Source organism: Felis catus, chromosome D1, assembly GCF_018350175.1.
Source record: "Felis catus isolate Fca126 chromosome D1, F.catus_Fca126_mat1.0, whole genome shotgun sequence".
In the NCBI taxonomy this organism is placed as follows: domain Eukaryota; kingdom Metazoa; phylum Chordata; class Mammalia; order Carnivora; family Felidae; genus Felis; species Felis catus.
The window spans coordinates 24,256,108-24,272,590 of NC_058377.1; the positions used below are offsets into that span (position 1 = coordinate 24,256,108).

Genomic DNA, 16,483 nt, shown 5'->3' on the forward strand with positions numbered 1-16,483 from the left:
TCACTACTGAAGAGAGAGATTCATTCATCTCAGGCATCAGATTATTTTTTTAAAAATGTACGCCCGTTGGTAAATTAAGAGATATAATTTTAAAGATATGTCCTTGAAAAATAACTCAGCAATAGCTCGGGGTAATTAAGTGAGCCTAAGAGAGGAGTAGAAGGCATAAGGAATGAGTTAAGTAGGTTCCATCTGTGATTCAGGTGATGAGGCTGTGTGGAGAGAAATAGGGGGTCCATCTGGGGTCCTGGGGCTTTGTATAGGAGCACCATTGTTTTATGAAGAAATAAACACACCTGTGCTCTGAGTTTGCCAGCAAAGCCAATCTGTTTCACATTTTAAACTCAGCTCAATTATAAAATCAACGGATCCCTCTGGAACAAAAGTGTGTCAGGGCGACATCCCCCTTCTCCAAATAAGTGTAAACAATCCACACTAACGCCCAAGCTAGAGCTTTTCTTGAATGCATGTGGCTACAGAGCTCACCAGCCTGGATGGTGGCATCAGCATCTTTACCTGGTTTCTATGTCATCCCACTGACCAATACCTGGTATCCTTAGGAATGTAAAATATGTAGCAAAGTCAAAATAAATTAATTAAAAGTTTTGGAAATTTTGAATAGTGTTACCTTTGGCATCCTGGAAAAGTAAAGGCAGGCAAAAATCATGATATGAATATTTTCTATAAAAATAAAACAAAAAGAAAAAAAAAACAAGTCCACCCTGTCATTTTTCTGGACTTTGTAGAATATACAAAAGTTATTGCATGTGTGTGTGTGTGTGTGTGTGTGTGTGTGTGTGTGTGCCTGTGTGTGTGCCTGTGTACGTGTAAGGGCAATGAGCTTGGTGGTAGTGGTGTCTAGGCCCGGAACTGTGTGCAAATACCGCGTGTTTATTCCAGCTTTCATTTAGCGGAAGCTCAAAAATTTTTGATGTTAGTTTTTCGATGAGTTTTTTATTTTTTAGGGCAACTTAATACTGTTTACTTGTTTGTTTCTCCAACCTAAGGTGGCTTTTTAAAGGTTAGGTCTCAGTCTAGTTCAGTGGTGAGCCCCTAATGCTCCATACAGAGCCTGGAACATAGTAGATAGCGAAAAATTGATTACTGATATATATTTTTTAATGTTTGTTTATCTTTTGAATGAAAGAGAGAGACAGAGTGTGAGCAGGGGAGGGCCAGAGAGAGGGAGACACAGAATCCAAAGCAGACTCCAGGTTCTGTGCTGTCAGCAAAGAGCCCAATGTGAGGCTGAAACCCATGAACCATAAGATCATGACCTGAGCCAAAGTCAGATGCTTAACCACTGAGCCACCCAGGGGCCCCTATTACTGATTAAGTAAAAGACTAGGGGAGGGGAATGAGAAAGAGAGGAAACATTGACAGCTAAAATCTTCAGATAATTCCTAAAGTTTATTTGCACCCTTAGGAACAGTTATTTGGCGGAAATTTGTTTCTATGTGCTTTATGATCCAGGACGAGTATTGAGAGTCTACAGTGCTAAGGTGGCATTCAGACTGATTTTCACTGGTATACAGTTAGGTAACCTCTACTGAGCCCTTGTTAGAATAAACATCCACTCTACTTCTATCTCCTGCCTTTGTAAGATTCAGACTGTGAACTAACCACTCTATTTCTCTCAGTTTGAGCCTCTCAGATTTCCACTGATCTTTCCTGCCCACGATCGTCTTCCACATTTGGAACTACCTAGATGCACCAGGGCATAGAGTTACATGTCTTCTTCTTCTCCTTCTCCTTCTCATTCTTCTTCTTCTCCTTCTTAGTGTTTATTTATTTTTGAGAGACAGAGAAAGACAGAGCATGAGCATGGGAGGGGAAAAGAGAGGGGGAGACACAGACTCTGAAGCAGACTCCAGGCTCTGAGCTGTTAGCACAGAACCCAATGTAGGACTTGAACTCACAAACAGCGAGATCATGACCTGAGCCAAAGTTGTACGCTTAACCGATTGAGCCACCCAGACGTCCCTGGTTACATGTCTTCTTTCATATAAGGCATGTGCATTCCAACATTTTAGAGACAATGCCCCCTTCTCTGTTGTATATAAACCAAAGAGGTCACTCCAGAAATAGACATTTCAATTCAAATTATGGAAAGGGAGGGTTAATATTTATTTGCACAGTTTAATGTATCTCCAGTTATTGGCTGATCAATTGAAGGGTAGTCAGATATTGCTAGAAGTACCTATTCAGACTATTTTTGGAATTAGAAAGTCAAAGAGTATGAGGTCAGGGCCAGACTTCCTCGTCAGCCAAGTTGTTTGGGTGTTATCATGAGTTGTCTTACACAGTAGCCAGTAACCATATATGTCTATTAAAATTTCAATATAAATGGATTAAAATTAAATAAAATTAAAGATTTCATTTTGTAGTCTCATCAACCACATTTCAAGTATTCAATAGGCACATGTGGCTAGAATCTACTCTATTGGAGATGGCATCAATAAAGAATATCATGATTCCACAAAGTTCTATTGCTTAGTGCTGTAGAACCTATGTCCTTTGGAAAATGTTAAAGACAGGTTACCTTTAGGGTGCCACCACCAGGGGTGTCTGTTGTGTGCGTATGTGTGTGTGTGTGTGTGTGTGTGTGTGTGTGTGTCGTGTGTTGTGTTTTGTACTTATAGCATCACCAGAAATAATGAACAATTATTTTGCTACTTGTAGATGATTGTTTCATGATGTTTAAGACTTCCTGTGATTGGGGCTACTTTTGAAGTGGTGCATAAATGATGGAACTATCCAATGCAAAGGTAGAGAGTTATGATCAAATGAAATTATGCTTACTGTATTTTTTTCTTTTGGATCACTCTGCTGTGCTTTTCTTTCTGTTCAAATATGTGTGCGTTGTTGGGTCTTGAGACAGAAATTTCATAAATTGTAGAGCTGATCTTGCCTTCTCTGTTCATAGTAATGGACAAAGAAATGGCAGGCCAGTAGCAGGCATATCTTGTGGCAAATGCAACCTGGATCATAAATTGTAAGACCTCTTACGTATGAGTAAAACTCTGGTGGGGTCACATGGCCCAAATGCTTATTAAACATATAGAACCAAAATGCCTGCGAAATGTTTAGCTATATACTCAGCTCATGAGTAACCAAGAGTTGACATTTCCTTTTGTCTTACCTGTTCTCCTTTTGCCTTTTTCCTTCCTCCCTCTTCCTAGCTTCCTCCTTCAACCACTAAACACATATTTACTGAGTGTTCATGAGATTCGGGGAAGGGATTGGTGAACAAACACAGTCCCTATTCTCCTGGAGTTCACAGTCAGGGAAACAGACAACAAAAAATACTTACACAATTAATTATTCAAGAACATTTTGATAAGTACAATAAAGGAGGAATGTAGGATGATAATCAAACAAAAAACCCTGATAACAAGGAGACTTGACTTGGTCTGGACTGTGGAGGTGGAAGAATAATGAATCTGATATTTGGTTTCCCCTTTGTTAATTAATTCTTCCCTCCAGGCAGGCTAGGTGAAGTATGTTGTATAAACATATGGTGTTGCTGGTATTTCTTTTATGGTGTCTAAGCCTCTCTGAGACTCCTGGTCCAAATTTCAAAGCTGGTCTCACGAAACTGTTCTCAGAGCAAGAGTTAAGAATGACTGCAGGTGGGAAGAATAGAACAGCTGGGAATGGATCAGGAGTAGGGGTGCTACTGTGAGCAATTTTCTTTAACACAAAAATAAATGTATTCTACCAAGGGCTCAGGAGGGGAGAGGTGAGGGCACACACATATTTCTTTGTTGGCATTAATGTTTTCTTGGCAGCTTTGTTACTCTGGACCCATCAGTGTCAACTCATTGATCCGACTTAGCTTGTTGGCTCTCTCCACTGGATAAAAAAAAATGTTGCTAAATTATATCAGATCCCATGATAAAATATATTCAGCTGTCCCCATAGCTGTGCACTTGCCCTGGCTTCTGTGGTTACATTAGAAGTTGTGCTTCTTTCTCTATTCATCTCTTTTGTCTTTCTCTGCTATTGCTCTTTTTATCACAGCATCTCTGTCTTCTATCTCCGTCCTGCACAAATTCTGACTGGTGATAAGGTACGGGCTGTTAATTGCTGATGCCCATGAAATTCTGAACAGTTGCTTATTACAGGGCTCGGGGTCTTCCTTTGATGACATTTAAGAAATATGATAATGAATTAAAATACGTGTACCCACTTTATGATTTTGTGTGTGTGTGCACATATGGCTAGTCTTTTCTCAAATGCGCTCATGCGATGTTACTTTTGGAATGCGGTTGTCTCCTCAAAGTGGCTATCAAGGGAATTAGGACTCAAATTAAGGATTATTAAAAAGACATTCACACTGAAATATGTTATTACTGCAAAAGCTGTTCTTGCATTAGCAAAATGAAGTTAGTGAAACAACGGGCATTTACAGCTGAGGCTCTAAATCAAAATTCTGCAAAGCATTCCTATTTTTCCACCCCAATAGCATCCTCCCCTCCCCAGTCCTGTCCCCATGAACTTTGGCAGGGACCTCATTTTGTAGAAGGACCAGGCAGGCTTAGAAACCAGTAGAGTGTTCAGCTATTTCTCACATTTGCCCCAAACACTGGCTATTTCCTTTTTGGCTTTAGGGGAATTGGCTCAGCAGGAACTTGAGCTCTTGCACACTCGGTTTGGGAATCTGGATCTATTGCAATATGTCCCATCAGCTATTTGCTTTGCAGTGTAGTATATGTTGGATCTTCTAGATGAAAAAGGCACATAACTGATTTTCAACAGCAAACATCGCACAGCATTTTCGAAACACAGTCTTCCTCCTGTGTTCCCTAGCTCACTTGTTGGTTCAGATATTACTGGATGATTCTGTTGGCAATTTGGGCCTGGGCCTGGATTCTTCTCTCTTCTTACTTTCCCCTTGCAAGCAATATCACAAACCTAGCAGACATAACACCTTTTGCTAACCTCCTCAGTCTTCCTCCAACCTGCTCCCTCCTCTACTGCTCTTCAACTCCATCCCCCTTGGTCTATGTCCTGCTGTCATCATTTCTTGTCTATATCTCAGCTGTGGTCACCACCTTCAGTTTCATCCTTCCCATTCTGCTTCTTTTTTTCTTGAAGAATCCAACTGCCCAGTGCAGAAGATGCAAATTTCATCGTCGTCATCATCATCATCATCATCATCATTATGTCTTTTATCAAAAGTCCATCAATGGTTTTACAACGGGCATAGAATTAAGTTAGAACATCTTAACTTGGCATTAAAAAGCCCTCTGTATTATGACCTTTGCTTACTTTGCAAGCTTCATCTGAGTTCATGTTACCTCTGAATTTGTAGTTTTCCTATGGAATACTCCACCACAACATGATCTCTCTCTTTCTTTACACTTGGCCCCCCATCCCCCACCCCCACTCCAGGCCTTTTCTCTCTCTTTCTCTGGTTGGCCAGATGACTCCTTTTAAAATCCAAGAACTGTTGCCCAGAGGCTGTCTTCCCCCAAATCCTGGACCTCCAGGCTGAGTTGAAGATCTCTTATCCATATTCTTATAAAACTACATTCTCATAAGGGACACCTGGGTGGCTCAATCAGTTGAGCATCAGGACTTCGGCTCAGGTCATGGTTTCAGGGTTCTTGGGTTCAAGCCCGGCATCAGGCTCACTGCTGTCAGCGTGGAGCCTGCTTGGGATCCTCTGTCCCCTTCTCTGCCCCCACTGGCACTCTCTACCTCAAAAACACATAACCAACAACAACAAAAACCCCTACATTCTCATAAAAATTACAGTCCCCAAGCATTTTTTTAATGTTTATTTTTGTCAATATTTGTAATGTTTATATTTTGTCAGCCCAAAGCCTAACATGGGGCTCTCACCCATAAAGTGTGAGATCACGCTTTGAGCTGAAGTCTGATGCCCAATCGTCAGAGCCACCCAGGTGGGTGTTTTTTAAAAAAACAGCTTTATTGAAATAGAATTCACATAACAAAGTTCATCCATTTTAAGTGCACAATCCAATGAATTTTGGTATTTACACAGAGCTGGGCAGCCATCACCCTGACAACACTTTTTATTATCTCTATTTTTGATTACAAAAGAAGTGATGAATTGGTATTTCATGATGGTTTTGATTTTCATTTCCATAGGGGCAAATTATGTTGATGTTTTTTTGTGTGTGCTTATTAGCTATTTGTATATCTTCTTTGTAGATCTATCCATTCAGATCTTTTTTTTTCCCATTTTCAGTTGAGTTGTCTTTTTATTATTGAATTGTAAGAATTATTTATTCTGGATACTAGACCCTCGGAACATGTATAATTTGTAAATTTTTCTCTCTTTCTGTGGGTTGCCCCTTCAGTTTCTTAATAATATCCTTTTAAGTTCCTTTTCATGAATAGCATCCCCCATTATCAACATCACTCTCCAAAATGGTATATTTCTTTTTACCAAGGATGAACCTACACAGACACATTATAATCGCTCAAAGTCTATAGTTTACTTTAGGGTTCACTCTTGGTGTTGTGTATTCCATGGATTTGGACAAATGTATAATAATGTACGTCCGTTATTATAACATCATACAGAGTATTTTTACTGGCCTAAGTATCCTCTGTGTTCTATTTCCTACCCATTCACACACCAACCCCAGCAACCACTGAACTGTTTATTGTCTCCCTAATTTTGCTTTTTTCAGAATGACGTGTAGTTAGAATCATACAATATGTAGCCTCCTGAGGTTGGCTTCATTCACTAATATTCATTTAAGATTCCTTCATGTCTTTTTATGACTTAACAGCTCATTTCTTTCTAGTGCTGGATACTATTCCATTGTCTTAATGTGCCACAGTTTATCCATTCACCTACTGAAGGACATTTTGGTTGCTTTCAAGTTTTCATAATTATGAATAAAGCTGTTGTAAATATTGGTATGTGTATTTTTGTGCCAACAGAAATCTTGAGTTTTAGGTAAATATCGAGGAACACAATTCCTGGATCATATGAAGAGTCAGGCTAGTTTTATAAGAAACTGCCAAATTGTCTTCCAAAGTAGGGAACCATTTGGCATTCCCACAGTAATGAATGAGAGTTCTTGTATCACATCTTCACTATAATTTAGTGTGGTTGTTTTAATTTGCATTTCCTGATGACATATGATATAGAGCATCTTTTCTTATTTGTCATCTGTATATCTTCTTTGGTGGGGTGTCTGTTAATATCTTTCCACTTTTTATTTGGGTTGCTTGCTTTCTTATAGTTAAGTTTTAAGACTTCTCTGTAGATTTTGGATAATAGTCTTTCATCAGATGTGTCCTTTGCAAATACTTTCTTCCAGCCCTTGGCTGGTCTGCTCATTCTCTTAACATTATCTTTCACAGAGAGGTTTTTAATTTTAATGAAGTCTAGCTTATCAATTATTTCTTTCATGAATGGTGCCTTCGGTGTTTTTATCTAAAAAGTCATTGTCATACCCAAGGTCATCTAGGTTTTCTCCTGTGTTATCTTCTAGATGTTTCATAGTATTATACTTTACATTTAGATCTGGGATCCATTTTGAATTAATTTTTTGTGAAGAATGTAAGGTTTATGTCTAGATTTTTTTTCCACGTAAATATCCAGATTAATCAGCATTGTTTGTTGAAAAGACTATCTTACTCTTTTGTATTGCCTTTGCTCCTTTGTCAAAGATCAGTTGACAGGGGCGCCTGGGTGGCACAGTCGGTTAAGCGTCGGACTTCAGCCAGGTCACGATCTCGAGGTCCGTGAGTTCGAGCCCCGCATCAGGCTCTGGGCTGATGGCTCAGAGCCTGGAGCCTGTTTCTGATTCTGTGTCTCCCTCTCTCTCTGCCCCTCCCCCGTTCATGCTCTGTCTCTCTCTGTCCCAAAAATAAATAAACGTTGAAAAAAAAATTAAAAAAAAAAAAGATCAGTTGACTATATTTATGTGAGTTTATTTCTGGGCTCTCTATTCTTTTGCCAGTACCACAGTGTCTTGGTAACTGTAGCTTTAAAATAAGTCTTGAACCATGGGAGAGGGGAAGGGGGAAAAAAGGAAAAAAAAAAGAAAAAAAAAAAGAGGTTAGAGTGGGAGAGAGCCAAAGCATAAGAGACTCTCAAAAACTGAGAACAAACTGAGGGTTGATAGGGGGTGGGAGGGAGGGGAGGGTGGGTGATGGGCACTGAGGAGGGCACCTGTTGGGATGAGTCTTGGGTGTTGTATGGAAACCAATGTGACAATAGATTTCATATATTGAAAAAAAATAAAATAAAATAAGTCTTGAAGTTTTTAAGAGTCTCTTATGGTTTGGCTCTCTCCCTCTCCATCTTTTTTTTTTTCTTCCCCTCCCCCAGGGTCTTCTGTTAAGTTTCTCAGGATTCACATAGGAGTGAACACATATGGAATCTGTCCTTCTCTGTATGACTTATTTCACTTAGCATCACACTCTCCAGTTCCATCCATGTTGCTACAAAAGGCCGTATTTCATTCTTTCTCATTGCCACGTAGTACTCCATTGTGTATATAAACCACAATTTCTTTATCCATTCATCAGTTGATGGACATTTAGGTTCTTTGCATAATTTGGCTATTGTTGAGAGTGCTGCTGTAAACATTGGGGTACAAGTGCCCCTATGCATCAGCACTCCTGTATCCCTTGGGTAAATTCCTAGCAGTGCTACTGCTGGGTCATTGGGTAGGTCTCTTTTTAATTTTTTGAGGAACCTCCACACTGTTTTCCAGAGCGGCTGCAACAGTTTACATTCCCACCAACAGTGCAAGAGGGTGCCCGTTTAACTGAGGGTTGATAGGGGGTGGGAGGGAGGGGTGGGTGGGTGATGGGCATTGAGGAGGGCACCTGTTGGGATGAGCACTGGGTGTTGTATGGAAACCAATTTGACAATAAATTTCATAATAAAAAAAATAAAATAAATCTTGAAGTCAGAGAGTGTGAGTCTTTCTACTTTGTTCTTCTACATCGATATTGCATTGACTATTCTGGGTCTTTTGTCTCTCCACATAAATTTTAGAATCATCTTGTTGATATTCACAACATTTTGACTGGGATTGCACTGAATCTATAGATGAAGTTGGGAAGAATTGACAGCTGGATCATGTTGAGTCTTCCTCTTCATGACATCAAATATCTCTCCATTTATTTAGTTATTCCTTGATTTTGTTTATCAGACTTTTGCTATCTTCCTCATTGACAATGTACCATATTGCTAGATTTTTACCTAAGTTATCTCATAGGGGGGTGCTAACATAAATAGTATTATGTTTTTAATTTAAAGTTCCACTTGTCCATTGCTGGTTTATAGGAAAATGATTGACTTTTGTATATTAAACTTGAGTCCTGCAACCTAATATAATTGCTTATTGGTTCCAGCAGGCTTTTTTGTTGATTCAGTTGGATTTTATACATAAATAAATATGTATTCTGCAAACAAAAACAGTTTTATTTCTTTCTTCCCAATCTGTATACTGTTTATTTTCTTCTTCTCTTATTGCATTAGCTAGGACTTCCAGTATGATGTTGGAAAGGAGTGGTGTAGTGGGACATCCTTGCATTTTACCTAGTCTTAGAAGGAAAACTTTGAGTTTTTCACTATTAAGTATGTTGATAGCTATGGTCTTTTTATAGATGTTCTTCATGAGGTTGAGGAAATTTCTCACAATTTCTAGTTTACTAAGAGTTTTTACCATAAATAGGTGTTGGATTTTGTGGAATGCTTTTTCCACAACTATTGATAAAATCATGTGATTTTTTTTCAACTTGTTAATCTAATGGATTTTATACATTGATTTTTGAATGTTGAACCAGCCTTGCATGCCTGAGATAAATCCCATTTGGTTATGGTATATAATTCTTTTCATACATTGTTGGTTTTTATTTGCTAGTATTTTACTAAGAATTTCATATCTATATTTATGAGAGATATTAGTATATAGTTTTATTTATTATAATGTCTTTGTCTGATTTGGGGATTGGGGTAATGCTGGCCTCATAGAATGAATTAGGAAACATTCCTTCTGCTCCTGTCCTCTGAAAGAGATCATAGAGAATTGGTATGACTTTCTTAAATTTGTGACAGAATTAACCATGAACCCATCAGAATTTGCTGCTTTCTGTTTTGGACATTTCTGTTATGGATTATTTTTTTCAAAATTTTAAATAGATATTGGCCTATTCAGATTGTCTGTTTCTTCTTGTGTGTGCTTTGACAGGTTGTATCTTTCTAAGAATTGGTCCATGTCATCTGAGTTATCAAATGTGTGAACATAGGTGAATTTGTGGTCACATTTGTGGGTTTTTTATGTGTGTTCAAATTATTTTCTTGGGTATGTCCTTCGTAGTAAAATGATGCTGTCAGCCTTAAAAACTTTGTATTTCTTATAAAATGGGTGTGCTTGCAATATACTCTTTCAAATTTTGTTTAGCTGGGAAAGTTTTTACTTTGTTTTTCTTTTTAAGGATTGTTTTTCTGGTTCTTAGTGACAGCACTTTGAATATGTCATTAACTGCCTCCTGGCCTCCACTGCTTCTGACAGGAAGTAAGACCTTAATCTTATTGATGGTCTCCTGTGCATGGCAAGATTTTTTTTCTTGCTGTTTTAAAGATTTCTTTTTGTGTCAATATTTTTGCTATTAAGCATTGGGGTGTGGATCTCTTTGCATTTATTCTGCCTTAATCTTCTTGAGCTTCTTGGATGTGTAGATCAACAACTTTAATCAAACTTGAGATGTGTTCTGCCATTGTTTTTTGAAATATATATTCAATATTTTTTTTCTGCAGCCGTCTTCTCTACATCTGCTAGTGCCATTACAAATATCTTGTTGCACTTACTAGTAACACACATTTCTTTGTGGCTTTGTCAATTTTTCTTTTTCTCTCAATGTTTCAGACTGCATATGGTCTATTAATGTATCTTCAAGTTTACTGATTTTAAGTCTTTATCAAGTCCAACCTCTGAGTCCCTTTCTGAATCAAAGGCAATTTTTGTTGCCTCCTTTTTTTTTAATTACAGTCACACTTTCCTATATGTTTGCATGTCTTGTAGTCATTTTGTTGAAAACTTAACATTTTCGACCATTTAGCAACTCTAGATAATTATCCTCTCTCACAGAGCTTTCTGCTGCTCATTGTTTGCTTGTTTATTTTCTCAGTGACCTGGCTCCACTGACTATTTTATTGAAGTACGTTTCTCCCCCAGTGTGAGGTCTCTGCGGCCACTCCACAGAGGGCACTGCCTTGGGCATGCACACAGTCACCTTGTGATGACAGTGGTTTTAGCAGGGCCCCCTCAGTGTCTTTCCATTATAAGCTTTCTGCCTCTGTTGGCATTACATCCAGCTTTAAACTGCCCTAATTGCTGGTTAATTGTTCTATTGGTTTTGACAATACCCAAGGGCATAAATTGTTTCACTGTCTTATTCAATTCAGTTTGGAACCCTGAGCAGGAATAGCTTTTGAAGTCAATCTTTGAGGTTAGTTCTAACTTTGGGAGATCTCTTCATAGCTTTTTCTTTCCCTGGTTCTCTCTGGTAAACTAGCTGGACCACAATTTCTCTTATTGCTCTCATGAAGCTACCAACCTTTTCTTAATTGCTTGCCATCAAAATCTCAACCGTTTTTGAGGCTCGAATTCCCCTATCAGTACTCTGTTTCAAATAACTATTTGTTCCTTTGAGGATAATTCTCTGTTTTTTCTTTTCTTTTTTTTTTTTACCTGACTCTCTTCCTGGGCAAAATCTTTAAACCACTGATGTAGAAGTGAGATGGGGACAGTGGCCTGCTTCTCTCATAGAGATATTCTGTTTTATACTCAAAGAGATGGGTGCCAGCAATAGCTTCTGGGTCTTCTTGGCTTTTCTCTCCTGTATAGGATCTTCTCATAAGCAAACTGGGGTGAGGAGGGACAGGGTTCCAGTGTTCTCAGGTGGTCTTACTTCCACTCTATCAGTGGGGCATGCATGAAGAAAGGGAGTTACTGACCTCTCTCAGCTATACTTACCTGGAACGTAGCTTCTGCAACATGCAGCTGGGAGGAATGACAAATGCCTATTACCTGCCCCTCCCAGGAAGTACTATGGTGCTTGATGGGAAGCTGATGGACAGCTCTATCTTCTTGGCCATATCTCCATTAAGTGGGGCTTCCATCATGCTCAGCTGGGCTGGGGGAGCCGAGTAACATGTTATGGCTCAAGTGGCAGAAAATCTCACTGTTTTTACCAAAATTTAGTAGACTGTCTTGAATAAATGATTCCTCATTTGCTGCATAACCTTACAATTTCCAGAGACTTTAAATGGTTGTTTCTAAAATAATTTTAAGCAATTATGATTGTTTCGCTGGAAAGTGGGTCCTCAAAGATCCTCAAAACATTATTGTCCCCACTGTAATTTTGATTGAGAGTGTGTGTGTGTGTGTGTGTGTGTGTGCATCGTGCGCGTGTGCTGCCAGGGTGCATTGCTGGGCTCTTATTTTTAGGATTTTTTTTTTAACATAGGGCAGATTATACTGGTAGTGATTTAAAGTACTGACATAAAGTTTCCTTTTTCTTTTTCTTTCTTTTCTTTCTTTTTCTCTTCCTTCCTTTCTTTCTTTTTTTTTTCTTTTTTTTTTTATTGAGAGAGAGAGACAGAGAGCACGAGTGGGGGAGAGGAGCAGAGGGAGAGAGAGAACCTCAAGCAAGCTTTGCTCAGTCTGGAGCCCGCTGTTGGACTCCATCCCACAACCTTGGGGTCATGACTTGAGCTGAAATCAAGAGTCACACACGCAACTGACTGAGCCACCCAGGCACCCTAAAGTTTCCTTTTTAAAAGTAAATGAATTGAAACTATATGTTTCGACTGTAGAAAGACTTAGTAGTGATGAAAATCATAGCTCTTACAGAAGTAGGGAACATCAACACTTCATGTTAACTTGAGGAAATAAGAGATAAAGAAAGGTAATGAATGATTCCTAAAAGGAAATATATTTTTTTTCACCTCTGAGTCAAAACGTGGACAAAGAGTAGCCATCACACTTTTGCCCATACCAACAGTCATGTTCATGTCTAGCATTTCTAGTTCATTTCAGATTTGGTCTCCAATATTCTCCACTAAAAAAGAACTAAGACTTCCAAGGAAAATAATTTGAGTCAAGAAAAAAATCAGCATAGTGCTAGAAATGACTATTATTGACAGAAGGCAAGGACATTTTTAAGACTGTCAAGGGCAGTAATAAAGAACAAAGAAGTTGGCTCAAAGGAGCTCTACTGGGAAGGTTATAGTCATTTGAATATTAAAGTGGATGAAAGTTATGGTTAATTACAAAAGTTTTGAAAGGTTAGGAAGTTTTCACACAAAAGAAGGTAAAACAGAGAAATTTTAATTTTAGCGGTTTAATTACTGAACAAATGCTATTGTATGTGGGCATTTTATATGATCTTCAAAATACATAGTTGCAAAGCATAGATACTTGTTTGCCTTTTTCTGTGTAAATAGATTTTGGTAGATACAGAATACTTGAAGTAATCCAGAGAGTTCTAGACAAATTGGGAACTGTACTCATTAAAAAAACTTATCCATAAAACTGATCATACTTATCCTGGTAGCTTATCAGTTTGAAAAGGGTTTGGTGGTAAATAACCAAATTACCATTTACTGCCAAAGTTTAGTTTGTTTCAAGATAATACCCCCTATGCTCCTTCAAAGCAGACTAAGTATGCAATTGATTCTGTTTATCCTAGCACATATACCTCCAACTGACACTGCTAATTTAAAAAAGATGCTTGTAAGGCTTATTTTTTTAACAATGGTAGCAAAATTGGTAAACGTGTTGTGATGGTGAATAATGGCAGTTAAATATAATACGGTAACAAGACAGCCACATAACGCCAGGTAAACATGACTCTAAGAGAATATTATTCTAGGTAAAAGTCCCAGTTGGCAAAATATTTAAAGCTAACTAAAAGGCATGGGCCCCAACAGCTTTATCAATATACCTAGTGAAGTCAAGACATAAAAAGGGAGCTGAATCTGATGTTACGTAGCTCAAGTTTGGGTTACATTCAGAAAAAGCAACTACATACTCTGGTTCTCTTCAGATCATATAAATCTGTTGCCTTTTACTAGAGATTTCTGTGGAGAGGAAAAAACAGCTACATGTTGCACCTGGCCAAGAATCTATTAATGTATAACCCAGAACCCGTAACCTTGACTGGTCTGAGATGCTATCATTTATCCTTTTTGTCGAAAATAACTATGACTTTCGGAAAATATCTGAATAAGTTTGAGAATAGCCTTAGGATGGTATCATCTGACTATAAGTATAGGCAAGTATAAAAACAAGTGTACAAACAATGACAAAATGAACCAAATGCATGGTACCAACAATTTAAAATGGGTTTTAGATTGAGTACAGCACTTTCTCCAGATACTATAGATAGTAACTCTATTTGTGTTGTACTGCTCTTTAAGGTGTTTGAAATATTTAAAAGACTTAGATATACTAAATTTGTAAATATGGCTTAACTTGTTTAAGAAAACTTTATTAACAATATATATCCATCTATTTCTAAATAAACTTGTTTAATGTTTATTAGATATGCATGTAATTAATTGAGCATTTAATAAAGTATAATCGGTAAGTGTTCTTCTTTATGCAAAATAAAACCCTCGGACATGAGTCTAATCCACAGTAAAAAAAAAATTGGATGAAAAATATTAGAGAAATAATGGTAAACATGGTAGATGGTGGAACGTTTTAGGTAAAAATAGTAACGGAGACAGAGAGATACGTGACATTTGGGAAAACCTGTTTTAAGTGTTAAAAACATAGCTACTGGTGTTATAGAGATCTGGGTTTGAGTTCTCAGCACTCCATTTATGACTGTGTGATTAGTGTGTGAAAGACAGTTACCTAAACTTTTAATCCCTTCTTGTCCTCATCTGAAAAACATAGGAAGAAAATACTTCCCTCCCAAGGCTCAGGACAGTATTGCCAGCTGAGTACCAAATGCATGGTGACATTTTCAATAAATGGTCAGTGTTGTTCTTACCATCCTTTATACTATTTTACTGAACGATCTCTTGCGTTTGGGAGGCGTTATTAAAATAATTCGTACCATTTCACAATATTGACATATCCTTCCTTCGCCTAGTACATTTCCTTTCACCATTACCTTGCTAACAGCCTCTGCTCTGTCTCCTCTTCTTCTACTTCTCAGTCCTCTGGTTGAGGCATCCGCGTCTGCCATTCCTACAGAAGGGAACCCATCAGGGTCTTATTCCCTGACTTTTTTCTCATTCAGTCCAGTGTGATCAGGGAATCTCATCCAATCCAATACGATGATGATTCTCAAGTCTCTATTCATGGATTTGGCCTCTCCCAAGTTCCAATGCTACATAGCCAAAAAAGAAATTATCCAGTGTATAACCATCTCTAAGTTGACAAATTAAAACTCAAATGCTTTACCTTGTCTATTCTCCTTAACTTAGTTGTAGATAACATCACTCATCTCATTCAAGAGTAAAATCCAGCATTTGCTTTCTCCTTTTCCCCCTCACACTGTAAGTGCTAACCACTGTGCTAACTGCTTAGATTGTGTGTGTGTGTGTGTGTGTGTGTGTGTGAGAGAGAGAGAGAGAGAGAGATGGAGACAGAGATAGAGATAGAAAGATAACATTTTTGTCCTCGTGGAGTTTATAATCTCTGTGGAGGAAATATACAATAATAAAGAAGTCCCAAAAATAAATGTGCACCTTGAAAACATATAATGTTAGTTGACTTAGGAAAGTCAGGGAAGTTTGAAGAGAGTATTGATTGAGTTGGGGCTACAAGAGATGTAGATGTTAGTTGGGCAAAGTGAAATGGCATTCCAAGCAGAGGGAGCATCAAAGGCTCTAGGGAGTGAGGGATCATGGTGCAGTTTAGAAACCGAAAGAAGGTCAATTGTAACAAGACTGGATAGAGTGTTAGATATGACAAAATAGCACGTGGAAGCTAAGATTTTGGTTTTACTTAAAGATTAATTTTAAGCACTATGAGTACAGCTTTAGATATTTTCATTTATTTATTTTTTCTTCTTGTATTTATTGAGTTGGACTAGGTTTCAAGCACTTCTCTATGCTCTTGGGATAAATCAGAATAAGATAGACAAACCATCACCACCTTCCAGGAGTTTATATTCTTGTAAGAGGAAGCAACTAATATGAAACTAATGCAATAAATAAGTAAAGCATACAGTGTTTTGGAAAGTGAATGCTATGGAAAGAGTAGTAGGGCAGCTAAAGGGAGATTGAAGCTGTCAAAATGTTGAAGATGTTATTTTAAATACGACGTTTGCTGTAGTCTTCATTGAGAAAGTAACACTTCAGCAAAGATATGAAGGAGGTGAATTAGCCAGTCATGTGGATATCCAGGAGTGGAGTATTCAAATAGAAGGAATAGCCAGGACCAAGACCCTGGAGCAGAAGCCTGCTGGGCATGCTCATATCCAAGGAACAGCAAAGAAGCCATATGACTGGAGT

The 16,483-nt window shown here is 38.1% G+C and overlaps 1 long non-coding RNA gene and 1 pseudogene across 1 annotated transcript in view; one reads left to right on the plus strand and one right to left on the minus strand.

Annotated features, from left to right (window-relative positions):
- Window positions 1–16,483, minus strand: part of LOC109492324 — a 47,848-nt gene that overhangs the window by 22,767 nt on the left and 8,598 nt on the right. The gene's annotated exons all lie outside the window — the stretch shown is intronic.
- On the plus strand, window positions 14,049–14,104 carry LOC111556889 (annotated as a pseudogene).